The 21,993-nt window shown below is 35.9% G+C and overlaps 1 protein-coding gene across 1 annotated transcript in view; it reads right to left on the reverse strand.

Annotated features, from left to right (window-relative positions):
• The window catches only part of ldlrad3 (low density lipoprotein receptor class A domain containing 3), a 129,262-nt gene that overhangs the window by 83,570 nt on the left and 23,699 nt on the right, over nt 1-21,993 (reverse strand). The window lies entirely within an intron of this gene.

A 21,993-nucleotide genomic window follows, 5' to 3' on the forward strand; every position in this document is an offset into this window, starting at 1 on the left:
GGTATTAAAGCTTCATTAGGCCTCTTGAGTGGTTCAACAAGTGAAAGCCTCTACTTTGAGTTCAGGACATTATTATTATTATTATTATTTTTTTTTTTATTTGACATGCCCTATAGTCCAGCCATTGCTGATTTGTATCTCGGCTATGGCATAATGGACTCTGGGTAGGATTCCCCAAGGGGTGGCATGCGGCTGAGCACTGCTAAAGTAGGATGGGATTAAAGTCACACAGAATTCCTCAGATCTCTGTACTATACAGGTATAGATATAGATACAAATACAGACACATATAGACATAGTAAGAGAACACTACACCTCCACCTTGCTTGAAATATTATTTGCCATTTCAATTAGTTGAATTAATATTGTTGATTAGACTATACATATTGATCAATTATATATGTTAATCCCAGTACATAGGTAGCAGTAGTAGCAATATATAGGTTATCTACGACTCGCAAATCTTTATCACTTAAATTCAGACCGTTTTTTGATTCTTCCAGAAAAGACATCTGCGCAGGGACACTGAAGTCACCGTGGGATTCTCAAAAGGCAGATGCTTTAATCTGGAAGCCATCATTAAATCAAAATGGCAGACAATAATGCTGTGCTTCTGCGTGACGTTATAGCATTTATCAAAGATTACATCCTGGCAGCCACAGGGAACCTGGCACGTCAATGCCATTCTTGTGGCTCAGACTACTGATGTTGAAGCTTTTTTCCTTGATAATCTACACCTCCTTTCCTTGCTTGGAGAGTAAGTATAGCTGAGTTTGTAATTTACTGTCATCATGAATATTGTGATACCTCCATGCACAGATACCAATCTCCTACCTGATATGTAGTCTGCATGTGTTCCTGATAGGAAACAGGAAACACATGCATCCATTAAAGTTCAACATGCAGAGACCTTACTGAGCTTCACCATTGCAAACACTGTTGCAGTGATAATGCCTCAGACAATTTTACTGTGGGGGACTATAGCCTAGCCTATGGTCATATTAGATCTGAACAGAAATGCCCTAATGGAGCGGGCACAACATTTTTCAGGAGAAACTACATCGTGTCTCTTTAATGCAATGCCACGATCACCATACTGTGAATGACTCAGCAGCTTTACAGATTGTGTTTACTAGGAGAGGTATAAAATAAAACTGAAAAAAACTGTAGTAAGAAATTGTACAGGGAAAATGAGGGAAACTGTTTCACCTGTAAAAAAAGATCCAGCTAAACTTAAAAATAATTTATCTTACCTTGCCAAGTGAATCAGTTTTGATGCATGTTAAAACACTGGCAGTTGTCATGTAGAGATCCAAAATTCACATTTAAAATAGTCCGTCATGTCAGTTGCATGATTCCACCAAACTACATTACCTGGATAATTTGATAACAAGTGGTTTTAATTAAGAATGTATTTTTGTGTAAAGTCATATAATTAGTTCTCCGTAAACCTGATTAAAGAATATTCTGGTAAGATTCAGGTACAATAGCTTAACATCTGTTGAGAGTATTATTTAGCACCAATTCATTTGAAGCCCTATCCAGACCCAGATAACCCCTGCTGTGCAGTCTAATTATGTTTAATGATGCTAATTGAGATGCCCAAATGCAATTTAGGTGTCACCTGATGTGCATTTAAAGCCAGTGTTCCAGAGTCTAAGGAAATCAATTCTCTTTTCATGTCCCTTAGTGCTTCAGACATTAACTAGAATTAATACCCGAGGCAAACTAGATTCCTTATTGTTACTGCTGCTTTGAAGCATAACACAGTAGTAATCCCTTAAGACGAGAATCTGTAAGTCTGTCTTTGTTTCTTGAAATAAAGAGGAGGGGGAGTCTGCAGTCTGTAGTTTCCTATTCTTTAAATGAGTCCTTAATTGGTGGAGGGATAAGCTAGAAACTAATGCAGCCTCCGTTGGTCTCCACAGATCTTAACGGACAAGCAAAAAAGCAAAAACAACAAGCATGATAAGCAATACAAATAAAAAACAGGCTGCTTTAAGAAAGGCTTTTGGTTAGCAGAATGATGTGTCTTCACCACATGTGTTCTTCAACTTCGGTGGGCTTGGAGTGTTGCGGTTGGTCTGTGTTGCAAAAACCATGAACCAGTGTGACCAGTGCCTGAGGGATCTCTCTAACCAGTCTAAAGAATGTACATTGGCAGCTGTACGCCACACTGGTTCGCACTTCAGGGGCTACACAATGATGGCAGCCATACTGGAAGCCTGCCCAGTTACCAGGTTTATTTCTTACAGTGAAAATTACACCTAGCTTTAAAAAGCTGAAAACAAGGCAAGGGTGGCTTAAATATACATTTTGGCTTCATAAGATGGTACTGACAATGCTGTTGTTGTTTTTTTCCTATAAGAGGAATGCATAACATGTCTATTTTATCTGGGACTCATTTATTATTTGGAAATATATCTTGTATAAATTCATACAGTGGTCTCCACATTTACTCATACCCACCATTGATCAAATGTAACAAAAACATTATCAATCAGAAAAAATGAATGCAATCATTTATTTTCAATAGCAACACAGCACAGAGCAACATCATGTCATAGTAGCGTGTTTTTCAAAAAACACAAAGACCACATTTTTTAAAATAAGCTGCAATCAGTGTTTTGGGCATCCTCCTGTGACTTTGATGACACTGAGATGAGGATTCCTGTAGTATTTTATAAGGTTCTGGCATGTCCAAGGAAGGATTTGTGAGCACTCCACCCGGTAAAATTTCTGCAGCTCAAACTTCTTGGTTTTTGCTGCTGACCTGGTCAAACCTCAAATTGTTGTCAGGTTTAGCTCTGGCTATTGTGCTGCCATTTGAAAATACTGATTTTGTGCTCACTTAACCATTTCTTTCTAGAATTTGGATTTATGCTTTGGATCATTATCATGCTAGAATGTCAATTTTTGATCAAGCTTGCCCTTCATAGCAGAGGGAACACATTTTTTGGCCAACATGTCTAAACATGCTTGATTCTAACAAGGGCACTAGGACCAAAAGATGTAAAACAACCCCAGAACAAAACAGATGTTTTGTCAACATAAGCTTCACCTTTTTAGCACCAAACATAAGGCTGAGGAGCATGTTTGCAAAGTTCACATGAAGAGAAACTACATGTTTTAGAGCACATTTGTTTATCAGAACAGTGAATCCAAACAGATATATTCAAGTGATTTCACAATAAATGCATAATGGCAACCAAACTCCATTAATGCCTTAAAATGTATTCATAATTTTAATCAGCCTCACTGGCATTGCATATGACTGCCTTAGAGAGTAACTACAGCACAGTTTGCTATTTGTAGAACTCCATATCTAGGAAATAAGCAGTCCTCTTGAGTTGTCATGCAAATAACTATATTGTGCTATTACTCAGAAGGGCGTACTTCCCTTTTTAAATGAAGAAAACAAAAGCTCACCTATACACTGTAGGAATTATGACTTTTTCACCCTGCTCATTAGCAGCTGTCTCTTCCTCGCTACAGGGAACGATAAATCCCCTGCCATGTCATTTTCACCAAAACACAGACTGACATCACCCGCCTGTGATCCTACTGCAGGTCCACCTTGCTGCCTGCAATCGCCTGAGGTGCATCTTTTACAAACATGGCACTAGGAAATCATTGCAGGGAACAGCACATGAACCAACACCACCTGTTCAGTCAGCGCCCAGGGAGCAGCAGAAAAAATATCCCTTACAAAATATCTTGTAAAGAAAATGGCTCTAGCTGAAACAAAATACACCCCAGGTAAAAAATATTAAAAAATAAAACAAAGGCATATCAGACAAAGTATAGCCACATAGATCACTTTCAAACTGAAGGAAACAAATATTTTCAAATAATGCCAGACAATGTCAAACCTTGTCAAACTTTATATGTATGACTATACAATGCGACAATACAAAGCCACCGAGCCCTCAGGCCACTTTCTTTGTCCAATGTCTGGGTTTATTATTGATCTAATAATTTAATTTAATTTAATCTTAAAATCTCCTGTAGAATAAGTATCTGCAATCTGGTTTCTCAGCTTGGTCAATAAACCCCTTTTTTTAAAAATATGTTCCTTGTTTATTTGTGTTACAATTATATTTAAAAATATATTGAATTCAGCCCTTGTTGTTCAGAACCAGGATGCTGTGTGGTTTGCTGCTGGCATGGCAACTGCTACAGCACTCCTCTCTCATGTGCCTAAGGTGAAGGGCAGAGGCTCTGGTGTAAGGTCAAGCAAAACTACCCAGGACAACTGTATAGCAGCCTCACAAACAAGAACTGAATGCCCACTGAAAATCTCTCCTGAACATCAGCCAAGTGAATCTGCCCCCGGCTGTGTTTGTTTTGTGAAGATAATGTCCACTGCGATTAATGTAGAGATCACTGGTTCTGACTTAATAATAAATCCCAGTACCCAAAAAACCCAGCCTTTTGTTTTTGCAGTTACAAAAAAGATCAAACCTTTCTGTTAGTCATAATGAGAGGTTATATTTCTGTACCTCTCAACTGTTTTCCTTGCATATTGTTATGTATATTTTTATAATTATTATTATTATAATTATTTTTTAAATAAAGCTTAAATACTGTATAAAAAGTGAGCTTCTCCTTATATCATTTCAGGGTGTACTTCTATTCCAGACAGCAATATAGTCAAATGTTTGTCCGTATGTATAATCTATAATGTATTAAAAGATACAAATATTTTAAAAACACATTCCTACTGTTGAAACCAGTCTCCAAACTTAATTTCAAAACAAGTAAATCTTGACTTCCAGAACCATATAAGTGGTATTTGGTCTATTTAAATAAAAATATTAACATTATTGGAAAATATTGTACCAGCAGAGAGACAATATTTAAACACTTTGTCTATACTATTAAAAACATACATGAACAAAATCACACTGTGAAATCAGGTTCTATTAAAGTTCCACATGCCACAAATAGGTGGGAAATAAAGCTCATGAGCTTTCTTGCATATTTGACAAAACACTGGAAATCAATTCTGAGAGCATACAAGAACTGGTAGTATTTCTAAATTTCTGCCACATGATTACTAACCTTACCCAGTGGAGCCCAAAATACACCAACGCTGGCAAGTTTATTTCAAAGATAGAACTTTTTTGTCAGTTTAGTAGTTAACATTGAAATGCACACTGACTTTAACATTTAATGGGATACCCACCAGTTTTAACAGGGAAAATAATCCTGTGCAAATATATTCCATCTCAGCACTGCTCCCTAAACCTGTCTATATTATGTCACACCAATACATTATGGATCTCAGCACATCACTGACATGCATTTTAAAAGGTGCTTTGAACTGCAAAGAAACATTGTACCTGAAGTAGGTTTAAGAGAGCATGAACTATTTTATTTGCCGATCTAGACCAATTCTGTCACAATGCCTGGCATCAACAACTGTTGAAGCATATTGATTTGTCTACGTGCCACAGATGTGGTATTTTCTCAGTGGCATTGTATATTTAAATATAAAGTCTGCAGCTCTCAGTAATTCCAACATGCATTGAGTTTTTTTTTTTTTTTTTTTGCATTTGCTCAGCAATTTAAACCCATTTGGTTCTACTTTTTAACTGTGGTCATTGTAATCTGCTCTGTCAATTGAATAAACACAGGAATACATGTTTTTTCAATTGAGCAGATTCTCAACAAAGAGTCTATCATCAATTTTAGCATCCCAGTAACCTCAGCAACGTGATCAACGATTAGATCAAAGTTCAACTGATATCACCTCTCAATGACGAGACCGGCAACAATTGTTCCCTGGGAACTATAAACAGCATAGCAATAGTTGTGAGTTCTTCTGCCCTTCAATGGTGGTTGAGTGACATAAAAAATGGCTTTACTTCTCACAAGACAACTGTGCAATCCATTGGCTAAATCATTTGCTGTTTTCTGCATGGATATTGGAAATCACAGTAGTCTGACAGTAACAGAAAGTTACAGATAAAAACACAGAATGTTCCCTAGATCCTTAGTAATTGTGTTTTGTGGGATTAAATGCCATGGATTTTCCCATACTCCACAGAAAGTAACACATTATACACACAGTGTAATGATTACATTCCAGAAATACACAGCATTTTATTTCAGAAAATATATATTTTTTTACATATACATAATATATAATCATTTAAGAAAGCAAATTAGACCCACTATAAACAGAATTATATATTTAGTTATTTTATAATTTTTATACAGACCTCAACATAATTTGAATACTTCAGATATGCAATTGCTTACCATCTCTGTGAACATGTTAAATGTGTTCATGTTCTGCCAAAGTCTTTCAAAACTGAACATTTGTTAAATGTTTTAAGAGAACATCCTGCCTTCTGTGTGAATAAGGACATGCCGCCAAATTGCAGACACTGAATCTTCAATATTGTTGAATGTGAATGTTGAGTGCAAAGAATGCGTAATCTGTGGCAGCTCTACTGCTGCATTTTCTTTGTGAATACAGCTCTTGTTTTCTGTGCTGCAATACAGCATTTACGCAATGTACATTATGCAAGTATCTTGGACACAATAATGAAGACCATGCCTCCATTACTTTATTGATTGTAAGAAACCAACTTGGCATATAAATGATCTTTATCCATTATCCAACCCAGCTACATGTTTTGGGGACACAAATGTCAACAATGCAAATGCTGTTAAATTCTTACCATAGATATATAATGACAACAAATAGAAAGAAATAAACAAAAAAGAGAGAGACACCCACTGTTTCATAGATCACTAGGGAATAGAGTATCTTTCTGCTCCCCTTGTTACCATGCCAACAATTAGCTGAATACAGCACAACACATAGGTTTGTTAAAGCGGAAACATTCGAGAATGAATATATATGTATATATATTCTCGATTGGTTATATATATATATATATATATATATATATATATATATATATATATATAGAGAGAGAGAGAGAGAGAGATTTTCATTTCAAAGGAAACATCAGTGCAAATGTTTTACTGGACTCCCATGATACTGTTATCCACTATGGGATCCTATGGTGAGTTTCCATGGCTTCAGGGAAAGAGATAAAATATACTGCAGTAATTGTTTATCCAAAGTTACTGATGTCAAGGAATGGTACTATTTGAAGGAGCCTGCAAGACAGCTCTATGTTTTACTCTTGGAGATTAAATTACATTATATCTAAATCTATTTAAATTAGAAAATAAATACAACAGGTTTCAAATGTATGAAGGTTATTTAATAGTGTAGACAGTTGTCTTATTTTTAGTGGTATATGCTCAGGTAAGTCATAAAATAATTAAACGTGGACAATTAAAACAATGGAAAGGCTTTCCATCTAACAATTGTAACATCTACAGAATGGTAAATACAGATTTAATTCCACTAAACTATATAATTATATTCCTTTACAAGATTATAAAACCCCTTTCTGCATCAACTTGTACTAGCAGCTATTTCCCACTTCCATGCTTTTGAATGCAGCTCAAAATGTTTTAAGTTCTCAAAACACTATGGGTGATCTGCATTCATTTAAAACCTTCACTGACAGAGGCAATGGAGATAAGATCATCATACACTCTCCTATCTGACATGTACTATAAAAGCATCTGAAGGGGCTGAGATTACAACTAAACACCCCCTAACCCCATTATCTTTTATACTGAGTATTGTCAAACAGCTGAAAGAGGATATTTTAAACATTGGTATAGAAATGGAGAGATATTGGTCTGAATTCAAATAATAAGGGAGAATGAGTTTCAAGAGAGGATGAGGTTATATTTTAGCTTCTTGGGAAATTGGTTATATTTTCTGAGCAACACCAAAGGACAATCCTTCTGTTGGCAACAAATTCCCCCTTTGTGCATCTCATGCTATTGATTAACCGTGTCCTTACTGGTTTTTGTGTCACACAGGCGATGACCTTGAGCACCCGCTAACAGCTTGTTCTCTTTCTTTCTCTCTCTCGAGATCAGGAGATTACCACTCTGCTTGGTCAGTTTAGATATAGCAGATCAGCAATTTCAAAGCACGCTGACCTTTGGCTACTTTATAATTCTTACTCCCACAGCAGAATTTGCTATGTAATACTAGTTCCTTTCTTTTACTATCACTAAGAATGACGTCTCTCACTAAAAATAAGAATATCCATCCAAGGGCTTTGCCGAGGCCTGGTAAGTAGCTACACATATAATGTAATTAGGCATATCTTTTTTATCTACTTTTGTTTTGCTCTGTATCTTTCACAGAGTATGTCAATTAACAGCCTCTTAGACTTTGAGTCACCCCTGCTACTAAGAAGAGTTATGTATAGTATTCAGCGAAACTGAGTAGAGAGCCATGAGTCACCTTCACCTATGGCAAGGGTGCCATCTTCTACTGCACTGAAAATGAACTATAGTAATCAAAGGACTCAATAATTCACAGTAGACAGGTCTTCAACTTTGATAGTATTTTCTGCACCTTTAGGATAGCATTAAAACATCAAATACATTAACTGCCCCCTCTACCCAACTGTAGTGGAATTGAAAAGGTTATGCTGAGTATTCTTTGTGACCATCATGTACATTTTATCTAATATCACTTGATCAAAAAGGTAATCCGTTGACCAATCGCAAATTAAATACCAGGTATTGCATTAAGGATTGCATTAAGGAATGTAAATTATTATCAATCAAGTAATCCGGTAATTGGTGGGTGGGTGAAAATTAATAGTTTTTGTCTATCATTTTTTTCAGAATATATGATTCTGTAAATGGGATTGAATCTCTCTTGGACTAATTTATTTTAGAATATTTTATATTTTACATTTCTGTATTTTTATGTCTGTTTTATTGAAGCCACAGGATTCAGGACTTGCAGACTTAACAAAATCATCCCATTGTGATAGTATCTTGGTTAAAGGGAAAGGATGATTAACCTCTCCAAATATTCAATAGTTTTTAATGTTTTGGCGCAAAATAGTACCTGTCTGTCCCCTGGGGGATTGTCAGTTGTGGGCATGCACAAATAGTTGCTGTATTGTGCATACTCACGATTGGCTGACATGGGGGGTTGCGGACAGACCACGTTAAGGAAAGTTATTAAATATGCTCTGCTTGGCGGAAGGGTGTCAGAACAGTCCTGGATATTGCCGAGTTCCCAGATGCTGGAGACTACGGCCCACAGTTGACTCTATACTAATCCCATAATACAACCATGTATTCAAGCACTGTTGCAGAGTCTCCAACTACTTTCTTCCCAGGTAGTATACCTGTATACCACATTTGCATTGAACAGTGATTTTTATTTTAGTCCCTCATATACTTAATTGAATTCAAGTCTCTTTTTTATTTCTTAACATAAAAAGTGAGCTACTTCATATCTCATAGGGCTCACACAAAAGAATCCTTGCTGTTGCTGTTTTTGAATGAGACGGAAGATTATAAAAGCAGGACATAGCAAAATACAATTATATGTTTGTTTTCATCCCTCAAGGCAGGCTGATATTAAATTGCTGCCACTAAAGGAAAAAAGGGCCAATTATCTGTTTTGTTTTTTCCCCCTGAATGTTAGGTTGAAAGAAAAAGGAAAAAAAATGAAAGCCTCAAAATTGTAATGCAGCATCTCCTAAATATGCCACCTGGAAATGGGGGGAACTAGAAAGAAAATGACTTGACAGGATAGTTTCCATCACTCTCCTTTGAATGTAACCTCACTTCCTTGGGCAAAACAAGGTTGAGGAATGAAATATCATTACTGCAGTTCCACTTGACAATTTAATCCCATCAGAGCCTACTAAGATTAGCGGCACATTTTATTTAAAATCAGACAGAAACACAGCATCTACAGAAACAAGAGCTATAGTAGGAAGTGTACACTAAAATAAGAGGTATAAAAGTATATCCTCCAGCAAAACCTACGAAGAAAATGTAGAGTAATAGAGGGTCAAAATCACATGCCCAAATTAAACTTAGTGGAAAATGTAAAAGCAAAGAGAACTATAACATATTGTAATAAAATATGTATTTTCTTTGACAAAAAACATTACAGAGATTCGTATTAGTGCTTTACGTTTCCTGTGTGGCTTAAATCACAAAGCAAAAAACTTTCTTTGATACAATTAAATAGAAAGCTTACAGGACCATACACATCTTCAGTATCATGTTTTATTAAGTTAATAATCATACATCCCAATGTGAATTATAAACAAAACAAAACAAAAAAAAGCAGCAGGCATAAAGAAGACAAATCATACATTTTGATTGTAATTTACCTAGAATGGGAAAGTTATTTAAGGCTTCGACTTAAAAAAAAAAAAAACTTGGTCAGTAAAGGTACTATGAATGCTGTAATAGTTAGGAGGCACTGGCTTGAAGATCCAAGAAAGCAAGATGAAGCATAAAGAATAGGCACAGATCTAGCCTCTTAGGTTGACCGGTTAATTAAAATGTTCCAGTTACAGAAAAGGTCTCTGGTGAATAAATCTCATTATGAAAGCAAAGCATGAGCATAATGTTTAATTTAGGTGCATATATTTTTACATAACATTAAAACAAGTAAGTAAAAATATTCTGATTGTCAATTGATTTTATTTCTTCTTACCAGTTAATGTGAACTGATGTGAACTGGTCAAAATCTGCCCCTAAGGTTTTCATAACTTATAAGTATGAAAATCTTCCAAATAGTTCTGAATAGAACCAACTTTCATATGAAATATGAAAAACAGATGCAGATAATGAATATGCAGGTGCTACTCAAATTCACAGAAAGACATTAATGTATTAATGTAGCAAGTGCTTGAAAGTTCCTCAAGAATAATACAAACCAACATCTATCATATCCTTTTTTATTTCTTATTATTTCCATACTGACTTGAATAAATTGCTTTGGCTTCACATGTGGCCAGTGGCACTCTGCTGTTGGGTACATTTATGTAATCTCTAGAATAGAAAAATACAATTACAAATAGCATAGAGCAATCTTGTGCTGCACTATTTATTGGTTTTGTGTAGCTTAACAAGATGAATGATCACATTCAATCCAAGGTACCCACAGGTCGGAATGTTCTTTGCTGTATCCTGCTTTGGATTAACACGGTATGTGTTACTATGATAACAACAGGAAAAAAATTACTTTTTGACAACAAGTTTCTAAAGAAACCAAGAAAAAAGAAAAACAGTTGCCATCATAAGTAAATGTAAAATGTTGCCATAGTCTACAATATGTCTGCCCAATTTCATGTAATTTCTCTAGAGTGGACTGCATTTAAAACATTGAAAGCTTTGCTATGAATAATTGATTGAAAAACGGCATCAGGGCAGCAGTCTGATCCAACTCATATGTACACGTCAGCAGTAGATTAAGGAGCCAAACGCAAAGAATTCCATGTGGGTCTGCACAGTAAAAGCTTGAGGTTGCTTCCAAAGTCAAGGTCCAACCCCAGAGATCAAAATATCTATTTTTACAACTAATGCATTTAGAGGTTTGATAAAATGGATGCATACATCTTCATGCATATATGCAAGTAGCAAAGTGGATATGACAAGAAGTTATCAGTGATCTGACCCAGATCTATTAGTCTCTTATATTCCAGTATAAGGGACTTCTGTAAAGATAATAGCATCCAGATGATAAAATATTGAACAGCATATTGTTGTATACTCAGTGGTCATGCAGGCTATATCTCAGTGCAGGAAATATTCAATTTCATACTTCTGGACCATAAGAATTAAGTGAAAATAATAATAATACTGAAAACTTAGTTTTGGTACAGTGGCATTTATTGATGCACTGATCATAGTTTTATTACCAAAACACATACACAGTTGTAAAGTTTTTTGTTCACTTGCTATACTTTATGTACAATAAATAAGAGAATTTGATGGAGTACCATATTGTCCCCTTTTTGCTTGCATTTGATTACTGTGGGCCTTGAGCACTCATTGACATTGATTAGTGAGTTGAGCATGCCTTTTTCTTCCATTTATGGTGACCTAGTTACAGGAAATACTAGAAGCTTTGGTGTTTGTTTTAAAAGCATATCAGAGAAGCGGACGAGTCTGCTTAACATGCTGTAATGGAATAGGCCACTGAAAAATAAATCCAGCTATTTGTCTGCAATCCAACAATTATATTTAGAATCAACAGTTTTCTGCCCGATTCCCAATCTGAACAGAAAAGGGCTAAACTAGCCCAATAGGTACCAGAAGGGGCTACTCCCTGATAGCCCGAGTTCACAGGACCATGTATGGAAATGACTAAGGATGACTACCATATTAAAAAGCGATTTTTCATGTGACATAACAGCTAGAGACTACAATGAATCATATTGACAATTTACTCTAACATAAATGTATTCAATGTCAATAGAAGAGAAGTTAGAAAAGATAAAAGCTGGGGCCTCATCAGCCTCAAGGTGTCAAAATCAGACACAAGTGACACAAGACAAAACTGAGCTTGGTTTGACCGGAAGGACTGGATTATGTTGAGTGAAACTAAATCGACACTGTTGCGTTTCCTGTGCATGTTGTTCGACAGGGATGCAGCATGGACCAAAAACAGAATCGGCGATTTAAAACACCTATCAGAGAAGATTAGGAAACCTGAGTGCAGTGCAGTTCACATCGGGAATTGTTAAATTGAAAATGATGGGGAACGCTAATATTGCCACTCAGATTGACAACGGTTATCATCTTTCGTTTCAGAGACACAATTAGCTTGTGCAGGTACAGATACATTCCTTTGAGGATAATAGACTGCATCAAGCTATGTGGAAGTCTTGAGTTATCACTGAGAGGTCACAAGTCTTTCAAATGAGGAGTGTCAGTTTTCTGTATTAGACAGTCGGTCAACTACCCTGCAAATGCAACATAAGAAAATACATTGAAGACTATAGAAAATTAACTGCTTGATTGCATGAAAGCAAAATAGCATCTGAAGTTGCAGATGCCAGATTCCTATCAGTACAACCAGACAAAACTATAGATTGTGTTAATCAACTAGTGATCGTACTTTGATATGTAATCCTGGGCTCTATGGTGGAGAGATTTATCAGGTTTTTTGAAGTTCGAGACCAAACAGCAGAGGGACTAGCAACTCTTTTGAAACACAAACTAGAGCCTTACAAATGAAAAGAGAAATGTATTGCTCAGACATATGATGGTGCAGCTGTAATGAATGGTGTTTCACATTTCTTATATTGCTATGGTCATCATTTGAATATCATCATGCAGCAAATATATTCCGGCAATATACCTACCAATCAGTGTTGTTCACAAATCTTTCAGCTTTTTCTGCATTTTTGTTTCCAAAACAAACAGCTGTTCTTGGTGAGTTGTGCAGTAATCAGATTCACAGTTCTGTTATGTTAATGTGCACTTCATATTACTTCATTTAAGTTAGTATAACCCTTTAACAATTCAAAATGCTTATACGTTATTTGTTTACATATATGTCAGCCCAGTACCTCTATTATTTTTCACTGGATATAGCTATAAAAGCACACATCATTCTAAATAATTCCACATGTGAAAATGACAGGATATTTAGCTGCCTGCCTACTCTGTCACAGCTCTTCATTACAGTATTCTAGATTTTTTTAAAGGATTCACTAATCAACTGATGCTTCAACTGCTTCCTATAATTAATAATCTTTGGCATTTGGCAAAGCGCATGTTTTAGGCATATGCCTTAATGAGGAGAAATGCATCCAATGATTGTATAATCCAAGATTTTGGTTGGTAGAGGATTAGCACTCTGGATTATCTTCATACAACTGGAATTATGCCATAGTTCAGTGGCAAACTGAGAAATCTTCATACACTGACATGTGTTCAGCTTTGTGGCAGAAATTCAGCATCTATTTTTTGCACACTCAAATGTTGATTGCTTCCCATCCAAAAACAGCAATAATGAGACAACAGGGACATGAGTTTCCAAAACTCAAATCTAACATCACAAATCTGAATCTCGAGTCATAAGTATATTAAAGTTGGATCTTTAAAAATCTCAAGAAATAACACTAGCACATAAATCAAGAAAGTTATTGGAGTGAAAAATATATTTTAAATTTAGTTATATTTTTGTCAGAATCATTGCAAAGGTCTATCAATATTATATTACATTATTATTATTATTATTATTATTATTATTATTATTATTATTATATTACCATTGTATACATATTACCATTGCTTCAATTTGTTAACATAAATTTACTAACATAATATACACCAACATGTGTGGTTACACCACATACACAGTCCAGCATAAATGTAACCAATGTCCAAGATTTAAAAGAGCACCTGTTTATTTTGGAACCAAACAGCAGTGCCAAAGTGTAATTCTGCTAACTCTTTGCAATGCTTTAATTTGCCTTATGCAAGACAGTAATGTCTGGAAGAGAAATCCTCATTTCCATTTTTGCAGCCAGAAATGCCTGCAAAATGTAGTTTCAGGAAGTGGATGTATTAAAACCCTTAAGGGGTTCATTTAAAGCACTTTCTGAAGAAAATGTGCTTTTATTTCCATTATGTCTGAACATATGTGTCAATTTTATGCGTACAAGTGAAATCCTTGACAAAACTGAAATATTAATATTACAAAATACAGGGAAGCACTAAATATACTAATATCTATTGTACCATATACAGTGGGGGAAAAAAGTATTTGATCCCCTGCTGATTTTGTACGTTTGCCCACTGACAAAGAAATGATCAGTCTATAATTTTAATAGTAGGTGTATTTTAACAGTGAGAGACAGAATAACAACAAAAAAATCCAGAAAAATGCATTTCACAAAAGTTATACATTGATTTGCTTGTTAATGAGGGAAATAAGTATTTGACCCCCCAAGGGCAAAACCCTTGTTGGCAATCACAGAGGTCAGACGTTTCTTGTAGTTGGCCACCAGGTTTGCACACATCTCAGGAGGGATTTTGTCCCACTCCTCTTTGCAGATCCTCTCCAAGTCATTAAGGTTTCGAGGCTGACGTTTGGCAACTTGAACCTTCAGATCCCTCCACAGATTTTCTATGGGATTAAGGTCTGGAGACTGGCTAGGCCACTCCAGGACCTTCATGTGCTTCTTCTTGAGCCACTCCTTTGTTGCCTTGGCTGTGTGTTTTGGGTCATTGTCATGCTGGAATACCCATCCACGACCCATTTTCAATGCCCTGGTTGAGGGAAGGAGGTTCTCACCCAAGATTTGATGGTACATGGCCCCGTCCATCGTCCCTTTGATGCGGTGCAGTTGTCCTGTGCCCTTAGCAGAAAAACACCCCCAAAGCATAATGTTTCCACCTCCATGTTTGACGGTGGGGATGGTGTTCTTGGGGTCATTCCTCCTCCTCCAAACACGGCGAGTTGTGTTAATGCCAAAGAGCTTGATTTTGGTCTCATCTGACCACAACACTTTCACCCAGTTCTCCTCTGAATCATTCAGATGTTCATTGGCAAACTTCAGACGGGCCTGTACATGTGCTTTCTTGAGCACGGGGACCTTGCAGGCGCTGCAGGATTTCAGTCTTTCATAGTGTGTTACCAATTGTTTTCTTGGTGACTATGGTCCCAGCTGCCTTGAGATCATTAACAAGATCCTCCCGTGTAGTTCTGGGCTGATTCCTCACCATTCTCATGATCATTGAAACTCCACGAGGTGAGATCTTGCATGGAGCCCCAGACCGAGGGAGACAGACAGTTATTTTGTGTTTCTTCCATTTGCGAATAATCGCACCAACTGTTGTCACCTTCTCACCAAGCTGCTTGGCGATGGTCTTGTAGCCCATTCCAGCCTTGTGTAGGTCTACAATCTTGTCCCTGACATCCTTGGACAGCTCTTTGGTCTTGGCCATGGTGGAGAGTTTGGAATCTGATTGATTGATTGCTTCTGTGGACAGGTGTCTTGTATACAGGTAACGAGCTGAGATTAGGAGCACACCTTTAAGAGAGTGCTCCTAATCTCAGCTCGTTACCTGTATAAAAGACACCTGGGAGCCAGAAATCTTGCTGATTGATAGGGGATCAAATACTTATTTCCCTCATTAACATGCAAATCAATGTATAACTTTTTTTAAATGCGTTTTTCTGGATTTTTTTGTTGTTATTCTGTCTCTCACTGCTAAAATACACCTACCATTTAAATTATAGACTGATCATTTCTTTGTCAGTGGGCAAACGTACAAAATCAGCAGGGGATCAAATACTTTTTTCCCCCACTGTATGTATGTATATATATATATATATATATATATGTTTTAATTTTATATATATATATATATAAATTAAAACTATGTCACAATACCACAACGTATCATAGAGAACAGGTTTTGAGAAGCTCACCGACATAAGGGATTATAACAAAAGCTTTCAAAAGCACATGATTGAAATTACAATTCTCCTGTCACCACACCATGTGGCGTCCTGGAGCAAATCTGAATAAAATGCTATTCACTTTCAATGGTTGGTAATAATGGTTTTGTTCATGCTATCACAATATACAGTTCAAAACAGGAGATAATTATTTTGTATGCTTATTGTTTTTTATTTTCAGTTTGCAACACCTTCCAATTTTGAATTTGCATTTCATTGCACCATTCTGATTGATGCTGCTGAGTTTATCCTACTTTAATACATCTGACAGCTATGCCTTTCATTACATTGCAAGACAATGATGCTCATTTTTATTTATTGCAGCTTCAGAAGTTGCTGTTCATCTAGATAATTCTATTAGTGGAATTAGAAACAGGTTCTATCAACAGTAAAAATAATCTATCTATGAATATTATTATTTTTGTCATTTAGCCGGCACTCTTATCCAGGGCAACTTACATTTGTACCTATTTATACAGCTGGGCATTTTACTGGAGCAATCTAAGTGAAGTACCTTACTCAAGGGTACAACAGCACTACCCCACCCGGGATTTGAACCCACAACCTTCCAGTCATGAGTCCAGTGTGAAACAACCATAGGTGTCACTTTGCACAATACTTAAAGTTCAATGCAACTTTAAGCATTGTGCGAGTTAAATGCTAATGAATGAGGGAGTAGGGTACAGGAAGGAGCGATAAGCGCTCAATAGGACACCCTTTAACACTCAATCCCCACATGGTGTAATTAGATAGCTGCTTTATTAGGCTAATTAATCAATTGAAAGGTATTCTGTTTTGTACTTGTTTTAGCTCAAATGTAGCAAGAAGTATGTTTATTGTGAGTGGCAACTGTAAGTCACCCTGGGTAATAAGTAGGCTAAATAATCATAATCCCTGAAAGCTAACGATAGGCAATGAAATGCTTTATTGATGTACATTTCTAATCATATATTGAAATAATGATTTTGATAAATTGTATTAGCTATGCAACTCCATACATCATACATTTTACAAAATGCTTGTTAAATAACCTAACAATATCTAGGCTACAATGTGCGTGTACCTATATTCTTGCTTGTCTCCACCTTCAACACAAGGAACTCTGTGATTCTGTAAAAGTGTACTTGGTCAAACGGTACATTATATATATATATATATATATATATATATATATATATATATATATAAGGCCTTCATAAATGTAAGACTTCAATATCAGCATCAGTGCAAGTTTTTTTGAAGGTAACATATTCAATATAAGGTAGCCTATAAGGTACTCCAAAGAATGAACAATACAAGGAGATTACGCTGATGGAACTCTCCAGGTCAGAAACTTGTGAACAATTCAAAATCCTCTGATTCTGGCACAATATAATTTACCCTGGTCTGTACGATGAATAACAGCATCCTAGTTCCCCCTGATCTCTATGTAGCCTACTTTGATCTGCATCTATTCACACTTCAGTCAAAATCAATACTCTACAAAACAAAACAAAAAAGTATATTCTCACTTCAACATTTGCTTCAACTGGGTGACAGAACACTCAGCTCTTCAGCTGCTGATTGTCAGACTTCAAAATAAAAATGCTAAATATCATAGTCTGAAACCTGTCTCTTTATTGATAGATGAACGTAATGTTCTTTAAAATGACATATCGCTATTTACTACAGTATCTGTATCATTTTTTATCTCAGTAGTAGTACAGGAGAGTGGACAATTGTGGGCAGGTTAAAGGTTGTATACGTGCATTTAGTTATTAATGTTATAAAACTAAATACATTTTCAACAATGTTGTCCAAAATATAATTTGAGAAATAAATGTGCACTAACCTACATGGAGAGGTAACACATAAAAACTGCTATTAGCTCAAATAAAAACAGTCATTGGGAGGAAACAAGTTTGTGCAGCTCTGCAAGCTAACTGTTTTCTGCCTGCCTTTAAATTGATTGATGCAATTAAGCCTAACTCCTGATCTGAATTTATAATCAATGTAGCATCTGAGCATATAATTACTTAAAGATTCCCTTAAACATTGCAATTTATTTTGCATCAATAAATTCTGCACTATATACAGAAACACTCAGTATTTTAAACCTAACAATACTAGATTGAATAACAAACAAAGTGAGAGTGCTGAGGTTAGTAAGTCCATGAGAGGAAGCAATTGTTTCTACATAATATAAGTTAAATACAAATAGAGTGAAAGATGTATTTTCTAAATTCAGCTGGTTGCTTTCAGAAGCCCATTTATTTATTTTTTGTTTTTTTTTAAGATGACTGCTGACTGCTTTGAGAGAAGTAAATTTAATTTGCAATACTAATGATATGCTTCTGATTGAAGAAACCATGAAGAGGCAACAGGAAAAGTGTCCTTTTTCCCTGGAGTTTGATGCACACTGCATTAAAAAACAGAATTATAAAATATGGAGGGCCCTGCCTGTCTACGATATAGGGAACACATACAGGTGTTCTCAATGCCTGTTAAGAGAGAAAAGCACAAGTAAAAAACAACAACAACAACAAAAACCTTGACCCTTTGAAAAGTAAGGACTTAAATGAAAGTCAGCACAGAAAACATGCCATGAATATCCCAATAATAATAAACAATGCAGAAATGTCTGTAAAGTAAAGCTCTCAGCAAAGTAAAAGTAAATGAAATCCGGAAAAGTATAGTGAAAAGGTTAGCCACGTTTACCCTTTTATTTCAGTACAATCCATTTCAGGTTGCCTGAGGGGTTATAGATCCAGATAGAACAATCACTCCAAAATCTAGAGGTATGTGTAATCAGTGTCTCTATCACCTCAAAAGCACAAATGTGAGCGTACTATTACCAATGTTTATTGTTTTTTTTTTTTTTTTATTTCAGAAACATGAAAAAGGAAGAAATAGCTGGATGAGATCCCAGATCAATAAGCTACCAGCAAACAAACAAGCCATATGGGCTGAAAGTCTTCATCATTTTAATTTTTTGTTCCGCTCTAATCCATCTATGTGTAAACATAATTTCAAAAACAGGAAAAAGGAAAAACATTGTAGGCTACCTTTTCAAAAGAAAAGTCCAAAACTGAAGTATATATTATATATACATTATTATATTCTTTAGCAGATACCCTTATCCAGGGCAAGTTACAATTTATCACATTATTTTTACATATAATTACCCATTTTACAGCTGTGCAACTAGGTAAAGTACCTTGCTCAAGGGTATAGCAGCAGTGTCCCCCACCTCCTCTGCCACTCAACCACAGCACTGCTGTCCAATATTATCAAAAAGGGATTTTTTTTTCTACAAAAAATACTAAGCTCTAAACCTGTCAAGCTTTATATTGTTTGACATGTTATTCGGTTAAAAACATGTTTGTACTTTAAACAGGAATTCTGTCAGGCCGTGTGTATAGAGCACAGGTACCCGTGTTCCAGGGACCTTGGTACAGAAATATCCAAAAAGGCAAACAAGGCATTAGACTGGATAAGTGCTGTATGTATAAAATTACATTTCTGTTAAAAAGGTCATTCCATTTAACTATTGGCTTAGTGGAAAAATCAACATCAGCTGCCTCCACCCTTTTAATCATAATTAATAATTTCACACAAGCTATTTCAGATTTATGAGTGAAAAGGGTCACTTATCCCCAATTAAGTCCAATTTTTTGCATTACAAAAGCTATTTCACAGTAGATGACATGTGAAGAATGTAGTCAAGGTTGTTAGTGAAATGGCTCCAGGGTATTACTTGGCCAGCAGCTTTTTCTGCTACTCAGCTCTGCTCCTGCTGCTTTCGCCTCGTTTCCCTAACTGAGATTTTCCCTTTCAAAATGGTACATTAATTTGATACTGTCAATGATAATGAAAACACAGCCTAGGTTTGATCACACACACACACACACACACACACACACACACACACACACACACACACACACACATAGCCTATATATAAAAGTATACATGTCTGCATGTATATTTATTTATTTATATACACACTTGTTTGATTACATGACAACCTTAGTCAGGGTGACTTACAGTTTTCATGAGAAACATTTTCAAAGCAATACAAAGTGCAGTAAATACAAGTAGTGCAAGATACAGTAAACATACATCCTAGTACACATGAGCTTACACAAGTACAAACAAAACAGAGTTCTGTCCTGGGTATGTGCTAAGGGGCAAGGTAGGTATAGGAATGGGAAATGGTACAGTAAAATTATGTGCTAAAAATGTATTAAAAGTAATCAGGATAAGAGTGTTGAAATGTCCAGGAGATTACGCTGTGGTTACATACAGCCTGAACAGGTGTGTGCTGAGCAGGGAGAGTGGAGGGGGAGCAGGCTCTGGAGAATATAAGGTCTGACAAGCTGACAGCCTGCTTTGTTTGTAAGGGGGATGGAGACAGAGGGAAATTGAAAGAATGGAGGGGAAGAAATCAAGCAGTGTGGTTATAGAAATGGATGTTGAAATCACCAATGTGGACAGTAGGGGTGGAGAGCGAGGGGGTTGGGGGGGGGTGGAGTGCATCCTGAAAGGTTGTGAGGGGTCCAGGGGGACAGTAGAGTACAAGTAACTAGTAACTCAATCAGTATCTCTTACCCTCCATTTTTAAGAGAAGCATATTAGCTTGTTACTGTCTTAGAAGTGTATAGTTGTAATTTAGCAGGTTTGTTCTGTCCTATTACAGTCATCAAAAGTCATTCATGAGATTTCTTACACTGCACACATCTAAAAGCTATTTTGTAATCCACAAACTATACCTTGAATTCTTATACTGTGAATTGAGTAGATTTACAAATGAATTACAAATATTATGGTACCACCTCCACCCCCACAAAATGAAACCCAGAAACAAGTATTTGATCTACATATGCAGTCATTGTGAAATTGTTAATTCTGAAATACTGGTGTCTTGTCTTCTTTGCATTAAACTGTTAAACAGAAGGGAATCAGTCTATTTGAAATATAAATCTGTGAATGTATCAATTTATTAATTTCATAATTATTTCATAATTCCTTATTTTTAGATTCCTGCTCAGTCCTTTCTCTTTCATTTGACATAGCACAGAATTTCAGTTTGAGGAGATGCAAATAGGTGGTTTAGCTTTTTTTTTTTAATTAAGAAATGTAATGACTACGTGTTAAACAACGTAATCTGTTTAAGTTCCCCAACGTAATTTACCGACTAAATCAATAAATAAAATGTAAATGTTCATATTGTACTGTAGTTCAGACAAATGTATATGTGCAGTAGTATCCTTATGTATAACATGCAGAGGAAAGGTGAAAATAAACAATAAGACCCTACTTTCTAGATATGTTCTTTAAAAACTGAAGCTTCAAAAACAGAGGGATAAAGAACCAACATGCATGGTTGATTAAATTAGTGCTGAAAGCTGTAATGTCTTGCAGCTCCCTCTGTGACAGGTACTGTGTCTTAATTCAGGCACAATGAAATTGCTATTCAGAGACCAATATAATTTTAATTCCTTATGTCTTTTAATGTTTTCCCAGTGGAATATTAATTGATTTTCAGATTCTCTTGTGAAATAATATACAGCATTGGTTGCTTAGGGACTCATTGTTGCTTTTGTGCATTTATGACTGCATTTATAACGAAAGGTCCTATGAAATTCATGGGTGAA

The sequence above is a fragment of the Amia ocellicauda genome, chromosome 4 (genome assembly GCF_036373705.1).
Source record: "Amia ocellicauda isolate fAmiCal2 chromosome 4, fAmiCal2.hap1, whole genome shotgun sequence".
NCBI classification, from domain to species: domain Eukaryota; kingdom Metazoa; phylum Chordata; class Actinopteri; order Amiiformes; family Amiidae; genus Amia; species Amia ocellicauda.